At 36.3% G+C, this 16138-nt stretch overlaps 1 protein-coding gene across 3 annotated transcripts in view; it reads right to left on the reverse strand.

The window, feature by feature from the left end:
- LOC144456992 (uncharacterized) overlaps window positions 1–16138 on the reverse strand; it is an 83434-nt gene that overhangs the window by 20655 nt on the left and 46641 nt on the right. The window contains exon 2 of one of the 3 annotated variants that reach the window (XM_078153540.1): window positions 6180–7087. The exons of the other annotated variants lie outside the window; for them this stretch is intronic. The gene's annotated coding sequence lies outside the window, so the exon portion shown is untranslated. Of the gene's footprint in view, window positions 1–6179; window positions 7088–16138 lie in introns of those variants that run through there. 3 annotated transcript variants of the gene reach the window in all.

Consider the following 16138-nt stretch of genomic DNA (forward strand, 5'->3'; position numbering starts at 1 on the left):
GTTGATTTGGAGATGAATGCCTGTATTTCTTAACTTTTGGTGTATCATATTCCAGCTGCATCTGTTAGTACTCATTTTTGTGGGGAAAAAATCTTGCAAAATTATTATTTACTAAAATGTGGTCTTCTTAGCTTTTCATAATATATTTTTTCTATTGTAGTCTTAGTGCTTCACAAAGCATATTTTATATGTTTATAACTGCAAATTCAGCCCCATTGGGGTCTCGTGAATTTTTTCAATTTGTAATCTGACCTTCATTTTCACCACATCAATACATTTTTTTTGTAGCTTACACAAATTTAGTAATCAAATTATTTTTTCCACAGATTTTAGGAAATCTCATAGCTCTGAAATTTACCTTCATTACTCTGACCTCTTGATTTGAATTCTTTTGTCCAGCTTTGTTAAGTTCTGGATGCCTTTGTCTGCTTCTACTGCTTTTTTTTTTTTTTTGTCATTCAGAGATATGAACGTATACTTAACGGAACAAGAGTCTTGGAGTCAAAAAAGCCTACATTCAACCCCTGCATCTAACATATAATGGCTTTGTAGCTGAACTAGTAACTTAATTGCTAAGCCAACTGTGTCAAAGGGCTACTAATCCTTATATAAGTATCTCTGATGGACTTATTTTTATTTAATTTTAAAATGTAATATTATTTGTCTTATTGTATTTTAATTTATTTTGTTAAATATTTCCCAATGACATTTTAATCTGGTTTGTGCCCACTTGGGAGTGTTATGGACTGCGTGCTGTAGGTCCTGTGTTTGACACCTCTGCCCTAAGCAACTCTATAAGACTATAATTTTCTAAAGTTACTGATATATGTAGAAATGGTTTCCTCATTCAGAGTTCCTTATACCAATTAAATTATACCATAGGACAAAAAAAAGGTTAATTTCCTGAAAAATAATTATATTTTTCAAATTGCTTTGTTTTCCATAGATATATCTAAGTTGCTGTTTTATCATCATTTTTTCTGAGATTCTTTAGTCATATTAGATTTCTTCTTTTTTCATATATTTTTCAGAATTTCATTTTTATCTTTTAATTATTTCTAATTATTAACTTTTTCATATCTTGAAGAAATTCTAGCTTTATTTTTTAGACTGTCAATCTTTTAATTTCCTCTTTTAATTGATCATCATTATTTCTTTGTTTTACTCATTTTTATATTTAATAATAATATTTTATTTTTAAATTTCTGGGACTTTTGCTTCTTTGAGACATGTCTACTGATGATTTTGTTGAATATTGTAAAGGAGGAAATGTCCTTCTGATTGGTCTTTTACTCTATCATCTTCCTTAAACAAAGATCTTATCTTCCCAAAACTAGCTTATCTTCATGTCAAAAGCAACTCTGCCTTTCTATTTACAAAGTATATGTTTCATTAAAAATGAAAGCACTAAATGTCTATTGATTATTGGCTACAAGCCACACAAAAAGTTGAAATCAAGAAAAAAAGTAGAGTAATATTTAAAGAAATACCCACATGTTACAGTATCATGAGTACAAGCCACAGCTTCCCTGGCCCTCAATTTCCTTACTTATAAAATAGAGGCACGTACAAGAAGATCTCTAAAGTCCCTCATAGATTTATGAGCCAACATACTATAAATAAGGTTGAAACACAGCATGTAGATTTATAACATGTACAATATTCATTAAATTCCAATTGTTATCAGTCACTGTTTAGCTTAACTATGATTTTTCATACTAAGAATAAGTAGAAAATATCTCTGAATATTGTCTTAGAGTCTGAAGATTTCTAGGGCTTATGTTCTGGCACACGTTAAAATTAAGTTTCTGGGATGGAGTCTTGAGAATAACATGTTTTACAGAACTTTCTCACACTTATTACCATTAATTGCTGTATAGAGGGAATTTTAACTTTGCTGATATTCTTTTAATTGGGGTGAACTCAATGCCCTGCATCTTCTTTGATGGGAGACTACTTTCTTTCAAGGTGACTTTTCTCTGCTCTAATCCCCAACACACTCTCTCCCTCCTGATTTCATTATTACTGGAAGGGCTGGGGAGAAACAAATAAACAGAGCTTCACTGTGACTCACTGACCCTGTATCAAACTGTTGCATTCCCCCTCAAATAACAAAACTGTTTCCTAAGTAAATCACATTTATATGATTGTGTTATTTAGTGTTTTCCTACAATATCATAAAGGAGATAAAGTATAATTATGCTTTTCCAGATGAGAAAACTGAAGTTCATAAGTAATTTGATCATGTTCACATAACTAGTAAATGTTGCTGCCAGGGTTCAAACTCATATCTATCCTGATTCTGCATCAAACATTTCCAACTGAATCTCTAAACTTCTGGGGAAGTAATTTTGAATAAAATGCAAATAACACTATTTATCCATTTGCTTAGCAAATAAAAGTTGCTTTCTTTGACACTGAGCTCTCACAATGGGATCATTTCTTTTCCCCAAAAAATGTTCTTGCTCAAACTGAACTGAAGCAAGTAAAACACTTTTTAGATAAAGGTATTAAATGTTTCTTGGGAAATATTTTTGATTCCACTAATTTTAATTAGTAAACTGTATTTACTTTACTATGTCATGCTTTGTGTGGATTGGTGGGGGAAAACCCTCTATTTTCTGCAATGAGAGGTACATGTCTAAGATTCCCGCATACTTTGAAACTCAATGAATTTCATTAATACAAGTACTCCTTCACTAGTATAGATCACGACTCCTTTATGTCTTCTCCTTCGACAAGATTCTTGCCCATTTCTATACGTAAATCACCCATGGAAGACCTATCTATCCCACTGTCGGCCTTAGACTCTTAATATTTGATGGATTTCAGTGTTACACTTACATTGTTTATCTATTATCCCTTGAACTTGTTACATGAAAGTTACACCCTCAGATGATACATTTCCTCAATGATATCTTATGTCATTTCCTATATACAAATCATCATGTATAATGTGGAAAAAGCATACTCCACATATTTCTGTGGCCCTTTGAATCATCTGGACTTTCTATTCTTTTAAGAACATAGAATTGCATAGTTAACAGTATCACTAGGAAAATATAGCTCACAAGATTGACTTTGAAAGCAATGAGTAGCAGTTAGTCATTGAAGGTGCCATGCAACTTCCTGAAAGCAATCCAGCATAGTGCCTTCTTAGTATCTAAATCAAAATCTAACTTTCTGTCAATCTGTAGTACCTACCAAGATATATATGTATGCTACTGAAACTATCATATGTAAGCTAGTAAAGTTTAAAGCTGAACTAAAACTGGGACAACTAAGTGGTGTAGTGGATAGAAGACTGGCCCTGGACTCAGGAGGACCTGAGTTCAAATCTGGCCTTAGATACATAACACTTTCTAGCTGTGTGACCTTGGGCAAGTCCTTAACCCCACTGCCTAGCCAAAAAAAAAAAAACTAAAACTTTTGGGACATCTGGTATATGAATTTTTAATTTACAGCCAGCTAGGTGGCACAGTGGTTTGAGTGTTGGTCTTAAAGGCAGAAAGAGTTGAGTTCAAATCCTGCCTCACAATCTTACTAGCTATGTGGCCTTGATGTAATGTTTGAAAATTAAACTGAGAGACAATGGTCTGAGCATGATCAATTTATTAGTTAGGCTACCAATAACTAATAAATTGGATCACTGGCCTTTCTCAATAACCAAAAGACCCTGAGATAGGGCTCACCAGCTTTAATGTAATTTTGGGTTGGTGAGGAAGACAATGCTACTGGTTACAGGGTAGACAGAATTATGGAGGTGGGGACAAAATAATTAATTACATCAACAAAAGCAGGCTAGCATCTATGTGGAGCTAATAACCACCCCTTTCTGTCATTAAAGAATGACTAATTGATTTATGGAACCCATTTGCATCCTGAGTACATTGTCAGTGGATGAGGGATACCAGATTCTCTGGCTCCTAGGAGGTTTTGTTAGGCAGATAAGACCCTATTTAATTGTACAAGGACAGGCAAAGACAGACAATATAAAGTGTAGAAATATACCAGATCAGTTTGTAGGTAAAATGAAGATAAGGCATGGAAAATAATAGTTTTCTTTTAATTATACCTTTAAACTAACTCAGAGGTAAAGCTAAATTGCTGAGCTCAATTCAAGGGTATAACAAGGTAGTTTTAGGCAGATTTAATCATAAAATTAACATAGCATAAAATCAATTACATTCTGGAATCAATACAGTAGAAATTCATTTAGTAGAAACTACAGGTGATATTAATTTTGATATTTTTACTGAGCTTGTCACATAACCTCTTTCAACTTCACTTTTCTCATCAGTAAAACGGGAATAAGGATGGCAGCTACTTCACTGAGCTGTTGTGAAGATCAAATTAGACAATATATTTAAAACACTTTGCAAACTTTGTATAGCATTGATGTTGTTGTGATTCACTTGTGTCCACCTCTTTGTGATTCTGTAAACCGTAACATACTAATACCGGGTTTTCTTGGCAAAGATATTAAAATGGTTTGTTATCCTCTTCTCTAATGGATTAAAGCAAACAGAGGATAGGATCACACAGCTCCTAAGTGTCTGAGTCTGGATTTGGATTCAGTTCTTCCTGTCTCTAGACCCAATGTTCTATCCACTGAGCCATCTAGCTGCCTCCAAGGCAAACAGAGGTTAAGTTACTTGCCCGGGGCCACACAGCTATTAAGTATCTAAGGTTACATTTGAACTCAGGTTTTCTTGACTCCAGGCCCAGTAATCTATCCATTGAACCATCTAGCTGCCTCTATAGCTATTAACAGCTAGCTATTACTATAATTCACTTATTTTCAGTGTGAATTATTAAGTCAATTTCTTTTGAACTAATGACTATAGATTTCATTGAAAATCAAAGAAGCAAACTATTGTTGGGAGACTTGTTTCAGGAAAATAAATTATTTTTAATGCTGGTGCAGAATTCATTAGAAAGTAGTGAAAGAGGAAGAGAAAGAGGAGAAAAAAAGGATGTATCAGTTTTGTAACAATGTCTTGATTAAAAGGTGAATTCTGTATCTATTCCATGATCCATGGGGTGGAAAGAAACAAAAAGCCAATTCCTTGGGAAATATTGAAGAGAGAGACAGAGACAGAGACACAAAAAGAGAGACATAGAGAGAAACAGGGAGAGATTAAACAGCATTAGGAATCCCCTAACCTCTTTTGTAAGGGTATAAGCAGTTACCAGTAGCTTTTAAGGCTGTAAAAGCTAAGATGACTGGAAAGATTTAAAGAACAACCTTGAAACAAAACAAATGCCAACAAAATCATAAGGAAAGCAGGAAATGGGGATGAAGGGGCATGGATTTCAAGCAAGTTTCTCTTATAAAGGCCTCATTTCTAAAACATATAGGAAGCTGAACCAAATTTATGAAAATAAGAGCCATTTCCCATTTGATAAATGGTCAAAGAGAGGAACAGACAGTTTTCAGAGGAAGAAATCAATGTTATTAATAGTCATATGAAAGAAATGCTCTAACTCATTAATAATTAGAGAAAATGTGAATTAAAATAATTCTGAGGTACCACCTCACACTTATCAGATTGGCTACCATAGCAGAAAAGAAAAATGACAAATGCTGGAGGAAATGTGGAAAAATAGGGACACCAATGCACTGTTGATACAGTTATGAACTAGTCCAACCATTCCAGAGAATATTTGGAACTACAGCCAAAGGGCTATAAAATCGTGCATACTCTTTGACTCAGAAATACCATTACTACATCTGTATCCTAAAGAGATCAAAGAAAAGGAAAAGAGACCTACATGTACAAAAATGTTTATAGCAGCTCTTTCTGCTGGGCAAAGAATTGGAAATTGAGGGGATACCCCATCAACTGGGGAATGGATGAACAAGTTGTACTGTTTTGGAATACTATTGTGCTATAAGAAATGACGAGGGGCAAAAAATAATAATAATGAGCATGGTTTTAAAAAACTTATAAGACTTATATGAATTCATAGTGAAGTGAGTAGAAGCAGGAGACCATTGTACACAGTAACAATAATAACGCAATGATGGTTAACTGTGAAAAACTTAACTACTCCGATCAATACAATGATCCACCACAATTCCAAAGGTTTCATAATGAAAAATGCTATCCACCTCCAGAGAGAAAACTGAAGAACTTTGAATACAGATAAAAACATATTTTTTTACCTTATTTTTCTCGCGTTTGTTTTTGGCAACATGTCTAACATGGAAATATGTTTTCTGTAACTTCACGTGTATAATGGGCATCATACTGCTTGCCTTCTCAATGAGTGAGGGACTACAGGAAGGGAGAGAATTTGAACCTCAAAATTTTAAAAATGAATGTTAAAAATAAACTTTAAAAAAAAACTGGAAAAAAATCTCAAAGGGAACAAACTTTGAGTGAGGGTCCTTCAAGATCAGTACCCACTGCCAGTAATTCACTGACAATTATTATTTATTACCCATTTGTTTTCTCTTACACATGAGCATGATTTTGTTCAGGTATTTTCTTCATAACGACAAAGTGTGTGAATGGATGTTGAGGTGAATAGCCTGATCATCAAATGATGTGTAACAATGGAAAAAAAGTGGAGTTTCTGTGAGTTAGAAGATCTGGGTTCAAATCCCACCTTTGATATTTTAAATCTGCATCACCATGGGCAAATCATTTAACTTTGTGGTATTTCAATTTCCTCATCAGTAAAATAAGGGAGTTGGACTAGACAGACTTTGTAGCTCCTTCCAGTTATAGATATGACCTGTGCCAATCCAACAGGACAGAAGAGTAGTAGAACATGCTGTTAGAGCTTGTTGGGTCACTCAGAGGCTGTGGATCTCCTAAGGTTCTACTTTAGCTTAGTCTTCCATCAAATGTTCTGTGACTCTGACTTGGCTGACAATTCTTCATAAAGTCAGGTCAATGAGCTCTGCCAGAACACCACCAAATGGGGAAATTTCTGAGCCTCTGGGTGTAATCATCATCCAATTTGTCTCCCAGGGCTGGGAGGCCTGAAACGGGGTGCTTATTCAAAAGCTGCCAGAGACTTTCAGATTTGACTATGATTCTCCTAGTCCCTTGGCTGCTTTCATTTCCTGGGAACTCTGTAAATGGAATAAAGCAAAAGTTATCTTGAGAACAGAATGTGAAATCAGGGTTGAATTATGTCACAACTGATAACAGTGGAAGGAGTACAAGGTGGTACTTATTTCATAGCTAAATATTATAGCTGCCTCCAAAGTAAATTTTCTTTTTTAATTCGCAATACAAAGTTAATTAGTTCTTTAGATATGCATACTGTTACCTTAATAAAAATTTTCATAAAAATAATCATTACAGATTAGATCATGTATATAGTTACTTATCTTAGTTAACCATTCCTAGGAAAAGTTTTTAATCACAGTTCCATACTGCCTTAACTGTCACTACAATTTATCTGGAATTAGTTACCCAAATTTTGGACATAATTCTTATAAAGGACTAGACACTCACAAAGGAGCTTTTCTCAAAATTCATCCCTTACACCAGTGAAGGTCAACATGGCAGGACACATCATTTATCACTTTATCTATATACATGCTTCATACACATTATTTGATAAAAGTTAATGTTGCAACTTCTTAAGAAATACTATTCACTTAGTGAGGGTGGGGCTTAAAGGTTATTGGAATTCAATATCAAGGCTACTTTTCATTCTGTCACTAGATCCTCCAGAGTCTGCAGCTATTACAACCAAGTTACAGTCAGTGGCTAATACAACAGCCATGTTTCTGTATTTTATACACAGACAAAATTTCCAAATAACTCAAAACTGAGAAATATTTGACAAGCAATTAACTGGTGTGAGTGAAAGTTGTTTTTTATACTATATTCCTACCCTTAAACATGCCAAATAACCTTCCAAGATGTCCATTATATTTAACTGATATTTGCTGTGAATCGGCAACTGCCACTTCACTTTCTCTACTATTGCCATCTAAAGAAAAGCTGCAAACAATGTTATCACAATTTCAAATTTCAAGAATGGCTTTATATTCCTATTGTTTTCAAACTTTGGTTTCTAAAAGTATGATTGTTTTCATACTTATGGGGAACACAATAGCCTTTTCTGTAACTTCAGAGATATTTATTCATCTAAATACAGCTACTGGAAACACCTTAATAAGTTCTTTGATGGAGGGGGCTCTCTTACAGTACCATAGGCATGTAAAAATTGTCTTTTTTTTTTTTGGCCTCTGATATTTTAAGTCCTGAATTAACATCCCCTTCTCTGCTTAAAGATAGGTTGGGGGGGGGAGGGCGGGGGCAGAGCCAAGATGGCTGAGTGAAAGCAGTGACTTGCTTGAGCTCTCCCCCAAATCCCTTCAAATACTCATAAAAAATGGCTCTAAACACATTCTGAAGCAGCAGAACACACAAAAAGACAGAGTGAAACAAATTTCCAGCCCAAGACCACCTAGATGATTGATCAGAAAGGTGTATCGCTGGGCTGGGAGGGCAGCGTGGGCACGCAGGCTGCAGCAAACCTGGAGAAGGCCTCAGAGGACTGAATTACGGGTAGCTGTGGAGGTTTCCAGACTCCTCAATCCACGAATGCCAAAGACAGCTTAGAAGGTCAGTGCAAAAAGTCTGTTTCTGTTGATGCTCAGAGAGGAAGGTGGGGTTTCAGCTCCATTCCCCAAGAGCATGGCCCTGGGGGGGAGCAGCTGCTTCCCCAGTTTCAGGCCCACAGACTGAAGGGGAATCCAGTGGCTGATCAGAGAGGCATTGCAGGGATCTCTTTGTCAGTGCTAAGGCAGGAATCTCTTGCGTTACCCGTGTGTGAATCTGGGTCACAGTTCTGAGTAGCGGTGCGGGGTGAGGAGGAGTGCTGGCATGGTGGAGCTTGTAGTGGCTGGGGAAAGAAACCCCTCCTCACAGTTACAGGACGCAAAGCGGTACTTAGTACTTGTGGTCACAGGCCAGGAAAGGAGTAAACACCTCGCCCATTATCATACCACCTTGGAAGAACTGAAAATTTACAGGTCCCTACAAGTATCTCTGAAAACAGCTACACAAACCCCTGAAGCTTGGGACAGTGCACTCTCCACATTGGAAGCAGACTCTTACCTTAACAAAGAGTTTAAAACTCAAGTAATTGGCTGGGATCATGAGCAAGCAGCACAAAAAGAGTCAGACTGTATTATTTTACTTTGGTGAAAAAGAAGATCAAAATATACAACCAGAAGACAACAAAGTCAAAGCTCCTACATCCAAAGCCTCCAAGAAAAATATGAATCAGTCCCAGGCCTTGGAAGAGCTCAAAAGGGATTTTGAGAAGCAAGTAAGGGAAGTAGAGGAAAAACTGGGAAGAGAAATGAGAGTGATGCAAGAAAATCATGAAAAACAAGTCAACAGCTTGCTAAAGGAGACCCAAAAAAATACTGAAGAAATAACACCTTAAAAGCCTAACCCAAATGGCAAAAGAGGTCCAAAAAGCCAATGAGGAGAAAAATGCCCTAAAAAGAAAAATTGGCCAAATGGAAAAGGAAGTCCAAAAGATTACTGAAGAAAATACTTCCTTAAAAATTAGGGTAGAACAATTGGAATCTAGTGACTTTATGAGAAATCAAGACACTGTAAAACAAATCCAAAAGAATGAAAAATTTGAAAACAATGTGAAATATCTCATTGGAAAAACAACTGACCTGGAAAATAGATCCAGGAGAGAGAATTTAAAAATTATTGGACTATCTGAAAGCCATGATCAAAAAAAGAGCCTAGACATCATCTTTCAAGAAATTATCAAGGAAAACTGCCCTGATATATTAGAACCAGAGGGAAAAATAGAAAATTGAAAGATCCACAGATCTCCTCCTGGAAAGATCCCCAAAGGAAAACTCCTAGGAATATTATAGCCAAATTCCAGAGTTCCCAGGTCAAGGAGAAAATATCACAAGCTGCCAGAAGGAAACAATTCAAGTACTGTGGAAACACAAGATTTAGCAGCTTCTACATTAAAGGACCGCAGGGCATGGAATATAATATTCCAGAGGGCAAAGGAGATAGGATTATAACCAAGAATCACCTACCCAGCAAAACTGAGTATAATCCTTCAGGCGAAAAAATGGTCATTCAGTGAAGTCGAGGACTTTCAAGCATTCCTGATGAAAAGACCAGAGCTAAATAGGAAATTTGACTTTCAAATACAGGACTCAAGTGGAACATGAAGAAGTAAACAGGGAAGAGAAATCATAAGAGACTTATTAAGATTGAACTGTTTACATTCCTGCATGGAAAGATGATATTTGTAACTCATGAGAACTTTGTCAGTATTAGGGTAGTTGAAGGAAAAAATTAATGTATGTATATATAGATAGAGATAGAGGGCACAGGGTGAGTTGAAGATTAAGGGGTCATATCTGGAGAATAAAATTAACGGATGAGAGAGGATGATACTCGGAGAAGAAAGGGAGAGGTAGAATGGGGTAAATTATCTCACAAAAAAAAAACAGAAAAGAAAAGTCTCTCACAGTGGAGGGGAAACAGGAAGGTGAGAAGGAATGAGGGAATCTTATTCTCATAGGATTTGGCTTAAGGAGAGAAATACACAATTTCAATTGGGTATAGAAACCTGTCTTACAGGAAAATAGGGGGAGAAGGGGACAAGAGAGCAGGGGGATGATAGAGAGGAGGGCAGATTGGGAAAGAGGGTAATCAGAAGCAAATACTTCTGAGGAGGGACAGGGTCAAAAGAAAAAAAGAATAAATGGGAGGGCAGGATAGGATTAAGGGAAATAGAGTTAGTTTTTCACAACATGTCTACTATGGAAGTGTTTTGCATAACTGCACATGTACAACCTATATTGAGTTGCTTGCCTTTTCAATGAGGGTGGGTGGGGAGGGAGGAAGGGAGAAAATTTGGAACTCAAAGTTTTAAAAACACATGTTTTTAAAAAAATGTTTTTGCATGGAACTGGGAAATAAGAAATACAGGAAATGGGGTACAGAACTCTATCCTGCTCTACAGGAAAATAGAAGGGGAAGGGGATAAGAGAAGGGGGGGGAGAGATAGAAGAGAAGGCAGACTAGGGGAAGGGTTATTCAGAATGCATGCCATCTTGGGGTGGGGGGAGGGGTGAGAAATTTGGAACTCAAAAACTTGTGGAAGTGAATGTTGAAAACTAAAAATAAATAAATTTATATTAAAAAAAAAGATTGGTTTGGGCAGGGTTGGAAGGAAAAACTGCACACGGTGAAGTAGTTGCAGTTCTTACCTTTGAGAACTTTTCAATACTTAGCGGGCATCATTATCATGGACAGACATATATAAGTATAGCCACATAACTGTAAACATCAAACAGAAAGATAAATGGGGTGCTTTGGTTTATATAAGCATTAGTACATGTGTGTGATAGTAATAAAATGTTTAAAATGAGTTTGTGGGAAGGGAAGAATAAAATCCTTACTTCCAGATAGCCCAGTCCTACTCCTATATGTTAATCCAATATTCTAAGATTTTGAAGACCTTCTAGTTTTTTATCCATATCTTATGAATGTTTGTTTTGTTTTGTATTTATTAGTACTCACTGACAACTATTATTCATTACCCTTTTGTTCTCTCTCACACAGGAGGATGATTTTATTCAGGTATTCTTTCCATAAGCTGTTTGCTTCTAGGTACAAGGACCATACTGCCTTGTAACTGGCATATTCTTCCAAAGTGTCTATTATTATCCCTATCAGTTTTAACCAACTGTCAATTGCCTAACAATCAAGATCAAAATTCATTAGGTGGAAGAAAATCATTATTTTGCTGCTTTAACATGGCAAAATCTGAAAGAAGGAAGGAAGGAAGGAAGGAAGGAAGGAAGGAAGGAAGGAAGGAAGGAAGGAAGGAAGGAAGGAAGGAAGGAAGGAAGGAAGGAAGGAAGAACTCCATCTTGTTGTTACTGTTGTAGTTGTTAATCCTTCATTTTTGAAGAGGACCAGTGATATCATGGGTGATGTCTTGACTCATGTGAATTGGATTTAAGTGAAGCAGAGCTACTCAAAGTCATCAGCCTCACTCTTTGTTCCTCAGTCATTGAAGTCCTATGGCAGGACAAAAGTCAAGATGCCTGGTGATGACCCAGGACATCTATGAGTAAGGCAGAGGCCATCAACCCCTTGTGGTATACAGGTACCATAGAATCCAAACTGGCATTTTCTCTGGACAAAAACTATGTCCTTCAGAAGAACAATCTTTGGAAACTTGTGTTGGACAAGCTAAAGTGCACTGGGGACATTAGAAGAAAAAATGATGAGACTGACACCCTAAGAGGTATAGCTATAAAGTTAGTAGGTAATTCATAGAGGCGAAGTCAAATGTTGTCTGGAATGACTAGATACAACCTTTAGCTGAGATATTTGAGGAGGACAGATCAGAAGATTTCTAAGCTAATTTTGTGTAGATCTAGTACTGTGCAACACAAAGAAGAAAAGCCAACTGAGTTCTTCTTCAGGGTAAAGCAATGTGCCAGAGATTGATATATAAATGGGCACTGTGGACTCTGAGAATGTAGGGAAAATTACACTGCACATACTGTTCTAAGGCTTGGTGCATGACCCTAGTGCATCTGATCTCATCAGATCTGTGCAGACACAGAAACCATTCCCAAAAATGTCCAAGTTGAGACAGGTACTCCTTAGCTTCAAAAATGAATATTATTGGGCTCAGCCCTCAGGCTCCAGGTCTTCTTGAAAAGGACAATAGCACCACCAGTGCTTAACTGCAGTCACAGAACTGAGACAATCAGGTGAGAGATGGTGCAATCCTATTTTCCATGGAAAGTTACAGGACCAGGGGAATGGAAGGCATGAAGACTTGACAAAAGAGCACCTCCACTGAGTAATCATTAGAGTAATAGAAACACTTTTTGTTGTAATTGTGTATTAGATGGCCATACTTATGTTGGCTATAGTAGCAAAGAGAATATAGCCTTGGTCATGAAGAAGTCAAAATCTTCTGATTCAGTTTCAGGAAATTGGGGCAGTCAGAGAAGAGATAGACCCCAAGGACGGTCACACTGACCTCAACAATTCCTTATGGGTCTATTCTATTTAGACTCATAGTACCTCATGCAGAGGTGATAGCAAAAATTGAGAATGTGTACTGTAACTATGACTTGGAAAGCAGATCTTAAATTACCATCATTTTCCAATCTTTTTATGACAAATATTTGGGTAAAATACCTTTAAAGTTTATGACAGGGCTTGGCCTTTGTGATGTGAGTGATAAACACTATTGCTAGCTGGGATACATCTAGTTAAGCTTGAAATTTCCCACGGAGGTCTGAGTCAATAGAAAAGTGGACCCCTTGGCTTTGGTATGGACAAACCCTCCAACATTCACTGGAGTATCAGCACTGGACAGAACTAATTCTAGTCTTTTCAAAATTCTAGCAGGATACTGCAAGGGACAAGTTAGAACAAATACTTGCACACTTTGACCATACATGCAGACTGTGCAGAGGCTTACAAGAAGATAGAGATAAGAGGTTTTCTTTTGTGTATAAGTTAGACTATGGCCTATGAAGTCTCTTCTAATTCTCAAATTGTGATATTATTATCACTAGCCTTATTATCAAAGTATTGGTGAAAAGAAGTTATAATTCTTACCTAACCTAAGTGTTTATAGTTACATGATGCTATCTTTGTTATCCAGTCACATGACTCCTTTTTGTAATATTACAATAGTCTTCTTTGTAAAAACAAGTGAACAGCCTTGAGAAGCTCAGCATATTTACAGTTTGGAAAACATCAGAATTATATAAGAAAACTCGCATCTGTACAAGTCAAATTGCAGCTGACATTGTTCTTTAATATGGAATGTAGGTCCATTGAATGGTTGTGAGGAGAAGGAATAAAATAGATCCCATAGCAAAGCCTTGGGAATGAAGTTAAGGAGTAGGAACACCATCTGTTTGGGGGTGTATGACTTTTTATCCATTAGTTAAATATTTGTAAGCACTGAAAAATTTCTCAAAGAATTGCCTGTGTTCCTTACTGTAGGTTCCATTCATGAAATAAAATGTAAATATTCATAGATGGCATTTATGGATGTGCAATAATGACTTCTTTTCTCCTAAGCAAGGCATCAGCAAAAATGAATTATTGTCAGTGCAGCACAGTTAAATGTGGGGGGAGAATTGGTACATTGTGCATTATATAAACATATTAAAAGGAAGGTTATCCTAATTTGAATCAAATCTTCCTTGTGTCATGACCTCAAAATTCTTTCAGTCAATAATATAATAAACAAGCTCCTCTTTGTCTTAATGGAGATTCAAGAAAACATTTTGCACAGCCTTCCCATTGACCTTCACTCAAAAAGAGCTATTTTTTTCAATAAAGAGAGTAGAAAAGTGGCTCTATTTGTGATTGATCTGTGCCACACATTTTCTCTATCGATAAAATATATAATTCAGAAATAAAGTTCACATCCTTAAAAAAAAAAAAAAAAAGGAATTACTCAGAAAGGATCCCCTAGATTCAGGTATCTATATAATAGCAAATAGATCAGAAGTGGTTGGTTCATTCACTCAAATATCCAGCTGTTTGCCAGCATGTAGAACAAGGATATGTATGATGAAGCAGATTTTTTACTTTTGATCAAGATCATAGGATTATAGGTTAGAACTGAAAGAGCCTTAGAAGCCATCTAGTTCAGTCTTCTTCTTTGTACTAATTAAGAACCAAGGTCCACGTAGCAATGACTAGCTAAGGGCTAGCATAATTTGGTAGATGATTTAGTGGCATTTAACACACCCTTTGTGAGTAAGAAGCATGGACTACATTTAGTCTGTGCAATTTATTCTAAGGAAAATTGTTTTAGAGTCTCAGAGGCACAGAAACTCTGAGTTCAGGGGTGGTTTCTTCAGTGACCATCTTCTTTTTTCAGAAATTTCTTATCCAATTTATTTATTGGTCAATTTCAAATATTACAACACGGTATAATTGTGCTATTTAATATACATCTGTACTGCCCTTCAGGCATTTGTTTTCTTCTGGAGTATGCTATTCTGAAGAAATCTCATTATAAACTGATGTTTATAAAAGCAGATGTGTTCCATGTGTTAATGCTTTCTCATCAACACTTCACCGGCTTTTTTTTTTTAACAGTGGTTGAAACTTGTTATACAAGTCATCACTCCATCTCTAAAGTAAACTTTCTTAATATAACAATTGACACCAACCCTAAAATCATTTGATCTCAAAAAGCCAAATGGTCCCTAAATAAAAAAGTATGGGGAATGGGGTGGAAGGTGGCTAGTGTAAAGAGGTAGGAACTCTACTTTGTAAGTACTGACTACCATTTGGGGTATATTTAGTCAACATATCATTAATGAGGGAAATGAAACTATGCCTAAATTCATAAAGTTATCCATTTTTATCAGAAATTAAGTCAAAGAAATCAGTTATCTTTCTATCTGGCTACTAGCTTAACCAAACTGAATGACCATTTCAGTCATGGTGTCCAAATTTGTTCATCTCTGTTGATACAAGTTGGCACACTAACATGTGAATATCCTAGGTATAAATCTGGGTATCGACAGCTTTAACTTTGACAGATAAAACTTCTACCATTTATACTTCCAGTTACATGCTCAGTATATGGAAAGGGCTTTTTGAAAAATGTTGATAATTGTGGCCATCCAAATGTGTGTGTGTGTGTGTGTGTGTGTGTGTGTGTGTGTGTGTGTATTATGTGGAGGAATGTGGAGCTTATGAACCCGGGTTTCATTGGTGTAGGGAACTCCCAATGAAGAAATTGCCACTACCAGTTCAATTTGGCACCTACTCAGCAACTTCAGTCTTAAGAGCTGCCTGAGGCATGGAGAAGTTAACTAAATTGTGCAGGGTCAAAGAGACTATGTGCCCTGGAACCAAGGTCTTTCTGACTCAGAAGCTTCATGATTCTGAATTTACTGAGCAAGACTGTCTTGCTAAACCAGAAAAAAAGTTTGCATGGAAATGGCTAAACACAGAAATTCCAGGGCCCCTGGGTCTTAATGGTATGAAATTTCCAAAAATATGTGGACATACTATGGTGACATGTTCTTGAAATCTGTGAACCTTATGTGCATAGGGAAAATAAAGGATTAATTTTCTTTTAAGATAATTTAAGAATTTTT

Source organism: Phascolarctos cinereus, unplaced genomic scaffold (genome assembly GCF_003287225.1).
Source record: "Phascolarctos cinereus isolate Bilbo 61053 unplaced genomic scaffold, phaCin_HiC Scaffold_4;HRSCAF=312, whole genome shotgun sequence".
NCBI classification, from domain to species: Eukaryota; Metazoa; Chordata; class Mammalia; order Diprotodontia; family Phascolarctidae; genus Phascolarctos; species Phascolarctos cinereus.